Source organism: Oncorhynchus nerka, unplaced genomic scaffold (assembly GCF_034236695.1).
Source record: "Oncorhynchus nerka isolate Pitt River unplaced genomic scaffold, Oner_Uvic_2.0 unplaced_scaffold_2484, whole genome shotgun sequence".
Taxonomy (NCBI): Eukaryota; Metazoa; Chordata; class Actinopteri; order Salmoniformes; family Salmonidae; genus Oncorhynchus; species Oncorhynchus nerka.
In genome coordinates, this window is record NW_027038813.1 from 27345 (window position 1) to 38998 (window position 11654).

At 45.9% G+C, this 11654-nt stretch overlaps 1 pseudogene; it reads left to right on the forward strand.

Annotated features, from left to right (window-relative positions):
• Positions 1 to 239: 239 nt before the first annotated feature.
• LOC115115564 (lysozyme g-like) lies at positions 240 to 11354 on the forward strand (annotated as a pseudogene).
• Positions 11355 to 11654: the final 300 nt, after the last annotated feature.

Consider the following 11654-nt stretch of genomic DNA (forward strand, 5'->3'; position numbering starts at 1 on the left):
TTGAAATTCGATTTTAAACCTAACCTTAACTCTAACCACGCTGCTAACCTTATGCCTAACCACATTATGTTCATGATTTTTTACAATATTGCCAATTTTGACTTTAGCTGTGGAAACACTGTTGGGGGTTGCAAATATGAATTTCCATGATCTGAAAAATAGTGGACACAAGTACAAGCTACTTATTCTTTTTTTGATTGTCATTTAGCGCCTCCCTTATGGAGACATTATGAAAGGTAGAAACAAGTGGTGCTTCCTGGAGGACAGCAAACGCTGATGGGGGAAATGACAAAGGTATGCGCTTTCAGGCTATTCACTCACAAATATTCAATACAATATCCAGTATTAATCCATTTCATATAATCAATTTAATAAAATAAATGCTATCATTTTCTTGACTGTTTTCCTGAAGGGGTGCTTGCATCTCACACAATGGCAGAGCATGACCGTGCTGCCATGGACAAGTACAAGAGACTCATAATGAAGGTGGCAAAGAGGAATGAAGTGGACCCAGCTGTTATCTGTGGCATCATCTCAAGAGAGTCCCGGGCTGGGACAGGACTGGACAAGCACGGCAGGGGGGACAATGGCAAGGCCTTCGGACTTATGCAGGTAGGCACATGTTTGAGGGAATAAGCAGTGGCTTCATATTTAATTGAAATTGTGTCTTATTTATTCCCTTCCTGAGGTCAAATGTTGACATTATATTTGATAACTGAAATCAAATTGTATTTGTCACACACGTGTTTAGCAGATGTTATTGCTGGTGTAGTGAAATACTTGTGTTTCTAGCTCCAACAGTGCAGTAATATCTAACAATACACACAATCTAAAGTAAAGGAATGAAATTACGAATATATAAAATATTTACCTAGCAATGTCAGAGCGGCATAGACTAAGATACAGTAGAATAGGATAGAATACAGTATATACATATGAGTAATGCAAAATACATTTACATTTACATTTAAGTCATTTAGCAGACGCTCTTATCCAGAGCGACTTACAAATTAGTGCATTCACCTTATGACATCCAGTGGAACAGTAGTGCATCTAAATCTTTTAAGGGAAATTGAGAGGATTATTATCCTATCCTAGGTATTCCTTAAGAGGTGGGGTTTCAGGTGTCTCCGGAAGGTGGTGATTGACTCCGCTGTCCTGGCGTCGTGAGGGGAGTTTGTTCCACCATTGGGGGGCCAGAGCAGCGAACAGTTTTGACTGGGCTGAGCAGGAACTGTACTTCCTCAGTGGTAGGGAGGCGAGCAGGCCAGAGGTGGATGAGCGCCCAGTGCCCTTGTTTGTGTAGGGCCTGATCAGAGCCTGGAGGGATTGAGGTGCCGTTCCCTCACAGCTCCGTAGGCAAGCACCATGGTCTTGTAGCGGGATCACAGCTTCAACTGGAAGCCAGTGGAGAGAGCGGAGGGAGCGGGGGACGGAGAGAACTTGGGAAGGTTGAACACCAGACGGGCTGCGGCGTTCTGGATGAGTTGTAGGGGGTTTAATGGCACAGGCGGGGAGCCCAGCCAACAGCGAGTTGCAGTAATCCAGGACGGGAGATGACAAGTGCCTGGATTAGGACCTGCCGCTTCCCTGTGAGGCAGGGTCGTACTCTGCGGATGTTGTAGAGCATGAACCTACAGGAACGGGCCACCGCCTTGATGTTAGTTGGAGAACGACAGGAGGTGTTGTCCAGGATCACGCCAAGGTTCTTGGCGCTCTGGGAGGAGGACACAATGGAGTTGTCAACCGTGATGGCGAGATCATGGAACGGCAGTCCTTCCCCCGGGAGGAAGAGCAGCTCCGTCTTGCCGAGTTCAGCTTGAGGTGGTGATCCGTCATCCACACTGATATGTCTGCCAGACATGCAGAGATGCGACCGCCACCTGGTCATCAGAAGGGGAAAGGGAGAAGATTAATTGTGTGTCGTCTGCATAGCAATGATAGGAGAGACCATGGAGGTTATGACAGAGCCAAGTGACTTGGTGTATAGCGAGAATAGTAGGGCCTAGAACAGAGCCCTGGGGGACACCAGTGGTGAGAGCACGTGGTGTGGAGACGGATTCTCGCCACGCCACCTGGTAGGAGCGACCTGTCAGGTAGGACGCAATCCAAGCGTGGGCGCCGAGAGATGCCCAACTCGGAGAGGGTGGAGAGGAGGGATCTGATGGTTCACAGTATCGAAGGCAGCCGATAGGTCTAGAAGGATGAGAGCAGAGGAGAGAGAGTTAGCTTAAAGCAGTGCGGAGCGCCTCCGTGATACAGAGAAGAGCAGTCTCAGTTGAATGACCAGTCTTGAAACCTGACTGATTTGGATCAGAAGGTCATTCTGAGAGATAGCGGGAGAGCTGGCCAAGGACGGCACATTCAAGAGTTTTGGAGAAAAGAAAGAAGGATACTGGTCTGTAGTTGTTGACATCGGAGGGATCAGTGTAGGTTTTTTTTCAGAAGGGGTGCAACTCTCGCTCTCTTGAAGACGGAAGGGACGTAGCCAGCGGTCAGGGATGAGTTGATGAGCGAGGAGAGGTAAGGGAGAAGGTCTCCTGAAATGGTCTGGAGAAGAGAGGAGGGGATAGGGTCAAGCGGGCAGGTTGTTGGGCGGCCGGCCGTCACAATCGCGTAGGATTTCATCTGGAGAGAGGGAGAAAGAGGTCAGAGCACAGGGTAGGGCAGTGTGAGCAGAACCAGCGGTGTCGTTTGACTTAGCAAACGAGTGGATCGGATGTCGTGCGACCTTCTTTTCAAAATGGTTGACGAAGTCATCTGCAGAGAGGAGGGAGGGGGAGGGGGAAGGAGGATTCAGGGAGGGGAGGGAGGAGAAGGTGGCAAAGAGCTTCCTAGGGTTAGAGGCAGATGCTTGGAATTTAGGTGGTAGAAAGTGGCTTTAGCAGCAGAGAAGAGGAAAATGTAGAGAGGAGGGAGTGAAAGGATGCCAGGTCCGGTAGGAGGCGAGTTTCCTCCATTTCCGCTCGGCTGCCCGGAGACGCGGGAAGTCTGCCGGAGTCGTCGAGCCACGGAGCGGGAGGGAGGACCGAGCGGCCTGGGAGGATAGGGACATAGAGAGTCAAAGGATGCAGAAAGGGAGAAGGGAGGTTGAGGAGGCAGAATCAGGAGATAGGTTGGAGAAGGTTTGAGCAGAGGGAAGAGATGATAGGATGGAAGAGGAGAGAGTAGCGGGAGAGAGAGCGAAGGGGTTGGGACGTGCGATACCATCAGTAAAGGGGCAGTGTGGGAAGTGTTGGATGAGAGCGAGAGGGAAAAGGATACAAGGTAGTGGTCGGAGACTTGGAGGGGAGTTGCAATGAGGTTAGTGGAGGAACAGCATCTAGTAAAGATGAGGGGCGTATTTCCTGCCTTGTGAGTAGGGGGGAAGGTGAGAGGGTGAGGTCAAAAGGAGAGGAGTGGAAAAGAAGGAGGCAGAGAGGAATGAGTCAAAGGTAGGCATTAGAGGGAGGTTAAAGTCGCCCAGAACTGTGAGAGAGTGAGCCGTCCTCAGGAAAGGAGCTTATCAAGGCATCAAGCTCATTGATGAACTCTCGAGGGAACTGAGGACGAATGATAAGGATGTTAAGCTTGGAAAGGGCTGGTAACTGTGACAGCATGGAATTCAAAGGAGAGCGATAGACAGATGGGTAAGGGGAGTAGAGAGAATGACCACTTTGGAGAGATGAGAGGATCGGTGCCACCACCCGCTGACCAGAAGCTCTCGGGGTGTGCGCGAGAACACGTGGGCAGACGAAGAGAGAGCAGTAGAGTAGCAGTGTTGTCTGTGGTGATCCATGTTTCCGTCAGTGCCAAGAAGTCGAGGGACTGGAGGGAGGCATAGGCTGAGATGAACTCTGCCTTGTTGGCCGCAGATCGGCAGTTCCAGAGGCTACGGAGACCTGGAACTCCGCGTGGAGTCGTGCAGCTGGGACCACCAGATTAGGGTGGCACGCGGCCACGCGGGTGTGAGTGCTTTCATATGGTCTGTGCAGAGAGGAGAGAACAGGTTAGACAGACACATAGTTGACAGGCTACACAAGAGGCTGCAGCTAATGCAAAGGAGATTGGAATGACAGTGGACTACGTCTCTGAGTGTTCGAAAGTTAAGCTTAATGTAGCAAGAATCTTATTGGACTAAAATGATTAAAATGATACAGTACTGCTGAAGTAGGCTAGCGGCAGAGGCTGCGTTGTTGACTATGTAGGCTAGCTGGCAGTGGCTCGTTGTTGACATACCTACACTAATCAAGTCGTTCCGTTGAGTGTAATAGTTTCTACTGTGTGTTGCTATTCAAATAGCTGGCTAGCTAGCAGTGTTGATTACGTTAAAATTAGTTCATTTTTCTTCTGTTTTATCATCACTAACAGTACAAGTAGTAGCACTAGCAGTACTAGTAGTAGCACTAGCAGTACTAGCAGTAGCACTAGCAGTACTAGCAGTAGCACTAGCAGTACTAGTAGTAGCACTAGCAGTACTAGCAGTAGCACTAGCAGTACTAGTAGTAGCACTAGCAGTACCACTAGCAGTAGCACTAGCAGTACTAGCAGTAGCACTAGCAGTAGCACTAGCAGTACTAGCAGCAGTACTAGCAGTAGCACTAGCAGTACCAGCAGTAGCACTAGCAGTACTAGCAGTAGCACTAGCAGTACTAGCAGTAGCACTAGCAGTACTAGCAGTAGCACTAGCAGTACTAGCAGATAATAATATACTTAGAGAATAAAGGATTAGAGAATAAAGGATAGGAAACAGAGTACAAAGGTAGAGTGCTTTATGCAGGATGGTAAACATGGAGTCTTTGCGTGGCGTGCGCTTGTGTTGTGCTGGAAATGGAAGATTGAAGATTAATGATGACTGTGGTAATGTGGCCCTGTGTATGTGTGTGTGGTAATAGCGTTGTGCGTTTGTGTTGTGCTGTGAAATGGAAGATTGAAGATTAAATGACACTGTGGTAATGGGCCCTGTGTGTGTGTGTGGTAATAGCGTCACTGTTAATAGCTTCACGACTGACATTTTCACCGGCGATATCAGCCAAAAAAACCTTGTCGAAGACCAAAACATTGTCATAATATATGCACCAACTGTTTCCAACAGGAAGCATGCAGGTGCCTTAAAACTATTTCCTCTTCCTGCCCAGTCAGTGAAGCCTCAGGACAGCTGTTAAAGATAGAGAGTCAGTCACAGTTAGAGAGGTTTGTTATGGTTTTGACTATGTCAGTCTGTCTCCTCTCTCTGTGTGTGTGACAGGCCGTATTCCACGCAGGACAGTGAAACAAACACCAAAACTTCACCCGCCACATCTCTTCACCTGGGAGGGTCCTGTCTATTAGGGCATGCAACAGAAATCGCTTCTTTTAAACCAATAAGAGCTTTTTGTAGTCTTTCCTGTTTTGAGTTAATTTTTTCTTCTGTTTTGGTGTCTTAAACACCAGCCAGATTCACACCCTCCCCAGGATCATTCACACACAGCTTTGTGGAAAAAGGATGGTGCAGTTGTATTGGCTCATTTCCTTGTCGAACGTATCAGCTTTACAATCAGAAGCAGTTGGTTAACCAATCGGATGATTAGCATCGACAGCAACCGTTACAAAACTGTTACAGGGGAATCTAACGTGCGCTGCTGACAAGGACAAAGCGGTACCACTTCAGTCTAGACATGTCCTCCATTGCCCCTCTCAAATCAGAAGTGACTCAAAACACAAAGTCACATCAGGGCCATGAGCCTCTATACATGGTCAGATATGTAGCTGTGTTTTAGACAGGCACACAGACAGGCAGGCACACACATAGACAGGCAGGCACACACACAGACAGGCAGGCACACACAGACAGGCAGGCACACACACAGACAGGCAGGCACACACACAGACAGGCACACACACAGGCAGGCAGGCACACACACAGGCAGGCAGGCAGGCAGGCACACACATACAGACAAGTACTAGAAGGTGTACCTAATAAATTGGCAAGTGAGATATACATTTAAAACACACAGAAAGCATGTGGTTTACTCAGCCGGTATACAAGTCCGTATGGGTCACAGGTTCAAACGAGAGAAACCAGCTCAACCCAGTGACAGACAGAGACCTGGGAAGAGACCGAAAAGAAGTACGAGCGATATCGTGAAAGAGATGCATCGGCCACAGGGATACAGACTGCACACGTCCTCTTGGCTAAAAATGTTTGCCTCGTAAGCTTCCAATTAGGTTTGTGAAAACTGTTGTCTATTTAGAGAAGGGGAAACCCACTACTCTACTCCGCGACAGTTGCAGCTCGGTCAGGACCAGATAAATACCCTGTTCCTGGAGATACCCTTGTAGGTTTACACCAGGCCTCTCCAACCCTGTTCCTGGAGAGATACCCTCTGTAGGTTTACACCAGGCCTCTCCAACCCTGTTCCTGGAGAGATACCCAACCTGTTCCTGAGAGCTACCTCCTGTAGGTTTAAACCAGGCCTCCAACCCCGTCTCCTGGAGAGATACCTCCTGTAGGTTAAAACCAGGGCTCTCCAACCCTGTTCCTGAGAGATACTTCTCCTGTAGGTTTAAACCAGGGACTTCCAACCATGTTCCTGGAGAGATACCCTCCTGTAGGTTTAAACCAGGGCTCTCCAACCATGTTCCTGGAGAGCTACCCTCCTGTAGGTGTACGCCAACCCTAACATAGCACACCTGATTAATAAGCTGAACCAGGTTAGTTACACCTGGGGTTGGAACGAAAACCTATAGGCGTGAGAGTCCTGCCATGGACTAAAATATGATGAAGACATTAATAAAAATGGCCGCCAAAATATGAAGTGTACTGACAGTTTGGCTGTGTCTTATTGGATTGTAATTGGGAGAGGGGGGATTTGAGCTAGCTAAACCTGAAAGGGCATCGGCTGCTTTGGCTTTGATCTCTACATTGGACCTGGTTGGTTACTACTGTAGGAGGTTTGGCAAACCAATAGCCTAGTCACATCAGTGATTAAACTGTCATGTCAATCGCTAAGCAATGTGTTGACAGTACTATGCTGCTAGTCACGAGAGAGATACTACCCTCAAAACAAGACAGTGGAATTAATCAATTTGAGCCAAACCTTGACTTCAGAAACACAGACAAAAAAAAACTTGGCCTTGTGCTGCTTTTTTGCTGAGAAATGCATATTGTAGGTAATGCATATTGTTATGGGCTAAGGATAGATATATGGTTTCCAGACAACATTTTCCACAAGGCAAATGCGTGGTTGTAACTGGGAGTGTCAAGGAGCCATCACTCATTTCTGTTTGGCTCTGATCTCAACTAGGGCTATAGATCAATGACGCCTTCGTTTCACTTTTAGGCCTGCATCTGTATTGAGGCGATGTGTTCCAAAACAAGAGAGGAAAACATGATCTTGTTGATAACAAGGGAGTACCAATATCAGGGCTAGGTTCATTACGTTTACCTTTAAAAAAACGGAAGCAAACAGAGCAAAGGAAACGGGAGGAACTACCCGAATTTGTCCAATAGAAACTCGTTTTCGTTAAATATTTTTCCGTTTGAGTAAACGGTTTGTTGCAAAAAGTTTTACAACAGAATAGGAGTAATGAACACACACCGGATTCTGCCTGCAACATGTTGACACTGACTCTGAGCCAAGTTGCAAGTTGTATATTGTTGGCCTGCAGTATATTTCACAGTGTGCATTTTGGAAACATAAATCAAAATAAAGATAAGTCAGTAGCTACTCCATCACCTCGCCAATTAACAACCACGTTTGAGATGTGTTCATAGTTAAAGTTGATTAAAAAAAAGTAGTTTTACCTTTCGCAACGCTTGCACGAAGAGGCCTCGCCATTTGTGACTGTTCTCGTCACTTGAAAAGTCGTATATGTAAACATTATTAAAGTGACTAGTGTTCCAAATATTAAAATGACCAGTGATTTCAAGGCTATGTATATAGGGCAGCAACCTCTAATGTGCTAGTGATGGCCTTGAGATGGAAGCAGTTTTTCAGTCTGGGTCCCAGCTTTGATGCACCTGTACTGACCTCGCCTTCTGGATGATAGTGGGGTGAACAGGCAGTGGCTCGGTGGTTGTTGTCCTTGATTATCTTTTTAGCCTTCCTGTGACATCGGGTGCTGTAGGTGTCCTAGAGGGCAGGTAGTTTGCCCCGATGATGCGTTGGGCAGACCGCACCACTCTCTGGAGAGCCCTGGGCGTTTGCGGGCAGTGTAGCTGCCGCACCAGGTGGTACAGCCCGACAGGATGCTCTCAATTGTGCATCTGTAAAAGTTTGAAGGTTTTAGGTGCCAATACAAATTTCTTCAGCCTCCTGTGGTTGAAGAGGTGCTGTTGCGCCTTCTTCACCACACTGTCTGTGTGGGTGGACCATTTCAGTTTGTCAGCGATGTGTACGCCGAGGAACTTGAAGCTTTCCACCTTCTCCACTGCTGTCCCGTCGATGTGGATAGGGGGTGCTCCCTCTGCTGTTTCCTGAAGTCCACGATCAGCTCCTTTGTATTGTTGACGTTGGGTGAGAGGTACCACACCCCAGGGTCCTTCCCACCTCCCTGTAGGCTGTCTTGTCATTGTTGATAATCAGACCTACTACTGTTGTGTCATCTGCAAACTTTGATGATTGAGTTGGAGGCATGCGTGGCCACGCAGTCATGGGTGAACAGGGATTACAGGGGCTGAGCATGCATCCTTCTGGGGCCCCAGTGTTGAGGATCAGCGAAGTGGAGGTGTTGTTTCCTACCTCCACCACCTGGGTGCTTGGCCCGTCAGGAAGTCCAGGACCCAGTTGCACAGGGCGGGGTTCAGACCCAGGGCCTCGCTTAATGATGAGCTTGGAGGGTACTATGGTGTTGAATGCTGAGCAATAGTCAATGAACCAGATACTAACATAGGTATTCCTCTTGTCCAGATGGTATAGGGTAGTGTGCAATGCGATAGCGATTGCATCGTCTGTGGATCTATTGGGCGGTAAGCAAATTGAAGTGGGTCTAGAGTGTCAGGTAAGGTAGAGGTGAAAAAGCACTTCATGATAACAGAAGTGAGTGCTACGGGTGGTAGTCATTTAGTTCACTTATATTTGTCACCTTGCCATGGTTAAATGCGATAGTTTGCACTTTCAGTTTTGTACGAATGCTGCCATCTATCCACGGTTTCTGGTTATGGTAGATTTGAATAGTCACAGTGGGAACAATATCTCCTAAACACTTCCAGATAAACTCATTCACCATATCAGTGTATTCATCTATGTTGTTCTTGGAGGCTACGCGGAACATATCCTAGTCCGCGTGATCAAAACGATCTTGAAGCGTGGGATTCTGATTGGTCAGACCAGCATCGAATAGTCCTTAGCACAGGTACTGTTTGAGTTTTTGCCTATAGGAAACTCATACATTCGTGACCGCTTACAGCCTGGTGATTTCTGTAAAATATCACGCATTTTTACAGATTGACACTACCCCAGCCCCGAGCGGTGGCGGGCACACTCCAAAGGGGGAATGGAACAGTGAGGAGCATCTCCAACAAGGCACTGAAATTCTGATTGAGTTCATCAAAATAATCCAGGAGAAATTTAATTCATGGACCAAGGAGCAGCAACTGAAAGGTAATACTCTTTTTCTCAGAGTTTTTTATAAAAATAATTAATATACCTGTTTCAATTGAATATGCAACTATTGCAATATGTTGTTTACCCAGGGGGAATAGCAGCCTACAATAAGGGAGATGACCGTGTAGAGTCATATGAGGAAGTGGACACTCATACCACTGGAGTGGACTACTCAATGATGTTGTTGCCAGAGCTCAGTGGTTCTACGACCATGGTTATTGTGAAACAAGTAAATAACTGTTATAAACCATTATACACATGTTGAACATGATAAATACACCAAATAATAATTACACTGTGTGGTTCAACTTCAAACCTTCTCATCCAAGTTTCTTGTTTAGTTAAGTCTTTCAGCAAACTATTATGGTTGATGCCAAACAGTCACAAATTCATTTTATTTAAAAAAATGCTGATGCTATAATGTACTGAAAATCTAAAATTGTAGTTCATTGTGTATATACTCTATTTTCTTCCCTATTTAGCAAACCTTGTCATTAAAGTAGCAGCTGTTGTAGTGGGAGCTGCAGTGGGAGGAGGTATCATCATTTTATCAGCATTAACATTGTACTTCATCAAGTAACTTTTCATAAAGTAAAATGTTTCTGTATCTTGATAGTATATCTTTAATGTGTGGTTGATTTACTTATAAAACAACAAGAATTTACGAATAATTATATACGTGTAAAAGTGTCATTGGAATGTCACATTGTCAAACTCTTAATGAGGTTGGCTGTGTTTTAAAATGTTTGTATGCTTGGCCTCACAGTTTCTGCTGTTGCCCTGGCACCAATAGTCCTCACAGGGATCGGGTTTGGTGCTGGCGGGATTGCAGCTGGATCAACAGCAGCAGGCATGATGTCTGCCGCGGCCATAGCCAATGGAGGTGGGGTAGCAGCAGGGAGTCTTGTTGCTATTCTACAGTCAGCAGGTAAGGATCGAACCAAAGATGAACAAAGATACAATATTTCAATGCCAATGAGTTATGAATAAAAGCTAAGATGATGGTGGGGTTTCTAACTGTTAAAAGCTCATACGACTGAACTGAATGGATCATAGATCGTTTTGCTTTTTTTTACTTTGATGTATTGGATGTTTGTAGATCTCAGGACATACATTGTGTGGTATTCCCTCAAGGTGCCGTAGGGCTCTCGGGAACGGTCACTGCAGTTGTTGGAAGTGCGGGAGCAGCCATCGGAGGAGCAGTGGGAGAAGCTGTGGGATGGCTGAAAACAAAGATTTCTTAAATGTTCCATAGAGGCTTTGAAGAACACCTGTCAGGAGTGCAATACACCCTCACACTGTTGATACTGCATGCTTAAAAGTATTCTACTTGTCAACTGAATAAAATAAAAAATACCCTTGCAACTCTGCTGTTAAGAAAACAGGTTCTCTGAGGATTGTTCCCTAATTATTCCCTAATTTTGCAGTTGAAATTAGCTCAGTGGTTCTACAGCCATGGTTATGGTAAAAATAAAACTTATGAACCTTTATGAACATGTTGAAAATGATGACTACACCCAGTAATAATTACACAACTTCAAACAGTCTCATCCAAGTTTCTTCCGTAGTTGAATCCTTCAGCAACTTGTCATTGCGCAACATAATGAAACATTTCTTATTTTCTGCCCTTTTTGGAATGGGATGTGTTTTTAGTTGACTGTCTTGGTGGGACTTGTAGCAATATTGATGTTACTCATATTGATGTTAAAAAGGAAACAGAAACCAGTTGTTACTTACTTTATTAATGTGCTGTTTGACAACATGCCTAGTAAAGTTTGCTTAACTATATATCTTTGTCTGTCGGGATTACAACACAAATCATATTGAAACATGGTGGCAGCGGTACTCAAAAGAACCTGGATCTCATCGATGTAAATGAAGAATACATCCCAGGCGGCAGTTTGAAAAGGTGCAGAGTTTACAAGCTATTCATCGCGCCGAACGTCAACGTTAGCTGGCTATTGTGAGGGACTTTATGCTAAAAGCTAGCTGTCTATTGGATACAAGCAGATTCGTGAGTAGCTAACATTCCCATTCTACAAATAAATCGCCATGGAAAATGCACTGAAACCTCCGGGAAAAATAGAC